Source organism: Otolemur garnettii, unplaced genomic scaffold (genome assembly GCF_000181295.1).
Source record: "Otolemur garnettii isolate 467f Iridium unplaced genomic scaffold, OtoGar3 scaffold00189, whole genome shotgun sequence".
In the NCBI taxonomy this organism is placed as follows: Eukaryota; Metazoa; Chordata; class Mammalia; order Primates; family Galagidae; genus Otolemur; species Otolemur garnettii.
The window spans coordinates 2,011,205-2,012,865 of record NW_003852584.1 but is presented as its reverse complement, the minus strand read 5'-3'; the positions used below and the strand labels follow the sequence as shown (position 1 = coordinate 2,012,865).

At 34.7% G+C, this 1,661-nt stretch overlaps 1 pseudogene; it reads right to left on the bottom strand.

Annotated features, from left to right (window-relative positions):
• Window positions 1-1,032: 1,032 nt before the first annotated feature.
• Window positions 1,033-1,652, bottom strand: LOC100954149 (annotated as a pseudogene).
• Between the last annotated feature and the right edge of the window lie 9 nt (window positions 1,653-1,661).

Sequence of the window (1,661 nt, the reverse complement as noted above, 5' to 3'; positions counted from 1 at the left end):
AATTTTAATCCTTATTTCAACCTAAATACAATAATAAGTTTATAAGGTACATGGTACATACATATAAAATCCATATGTCCTGAATTATAAAAGGGTTTCCATGGGATTGTAACTCAAATCCATCCCTCTAAATGCTAATTCTCTACTGGTAAAATCCGACCCAATATTTTTCTTTTCACATGACTCTTTTCTGAGCCAATTAAACAGGATCTTTATTTCATTTTGATTTATGCTGAATGCGACATAAAAATATAAGAAGGTAAAAATAAACATTGTATGAGAAGACTAAGAAAAAAAAGAGGGTTTCTGCAGACACATGGTTTTCATCACGTATGTGTTTCCACAATGAATAAGTCCTTACAAATATGCAAATAAAACATTACCCTAAATGCTTATCTCGCCATCAATGCCATTCCATTTTTGTCAATGCCATTCTTGCTATTGAAAACATTTTTTTAGAAGCTTCTCCCCAAATTTAACGAATAGTATATTATAATCCCCCCAAAGTCTTAAATCAAAAGAGCTTTCCAACATGGAAGATTCACATGAAACTCTGTTCCTCCCAGAAAATAAAATCATTCTTATTATCGGGAGAAAATAATATTAAAAGAAATGGGCGACACTTGCAGCTCAAAGGAGTACAGCACTGGCTCCATATACCAGCGGTGGTAGGTTCAAACCTGCCCCTGGCCAAAAATTGCAAAAAAAAAAAAAAAATCAGCATTTAAAACAGATAAACGTCTATACCCCAAAAAACGGTCTTTTCCTATATCATCCCTTTAAATGAAACATAAAAAATGTTCACTACAATAATCTCAGACTACTTTCACATAAAAACTTCAAAATACATAAAGCACCTATTTCAGCTTTCAAAGATGCCATTTAGGTTTACATATTAAACAGCCACAGCACAGTTTACGTTGGCACAAATATGCCTAACGCACAAACGCTATTAATATTTAATCCCTGGCTAACAGTCAGAAAGAACGGCATGGTTTGAAAGGTGCTTTAACTTATCTGTGGTCATTAAAACTCAATAAGTAATTCAAGTATGGTCATAAAAAGGCAGGCAATTAATCTAATATCACTATAAAAATCAAAGCCATGAAAATAAAGGCAGAAAACTTGGTTTGTCTACCTTTCACTTACATAGGTAGACATCAGGACCTTACTGTAGAAAATATAACAATTCTTATGGTTTCCCTAGAACATAATGAAGTTTCAGAAATTACAAAAGATGTCAACATCCACAGTTTGCTTCATCAAATGCTTTTCTTGCCCATTTCAATTCTTCATTCATAGTAAACAAGTCTTTAACCCTAGCAAACTTCCTGGGGTCCTTTTGAATCAAGAAGATGGTATTTTCAACTTGTACTCGACCTTGTCTGCCAATAGACCTGGCCTTGTGAGTCATTTCAGTAATGAACTCTATCACAGGAGATATTCTTAAGAAGCTCTGCTGACTTAGAATAAGGAGTCTTTTCATCTCCCAAGCCATACATCATACATCTCAATTCTTCAGAAAAAAGTCTTTGTCTTTTACCCTGTCCACCTTCTGCACCTCCGATAATTTCTTCATTTTCTTCTTCAAAAGCAGGTTTTTTCTCTTCTGCCACCCCATCAGCCCACCAGCCTACAGCACACAGCAGGTTTCACTACTC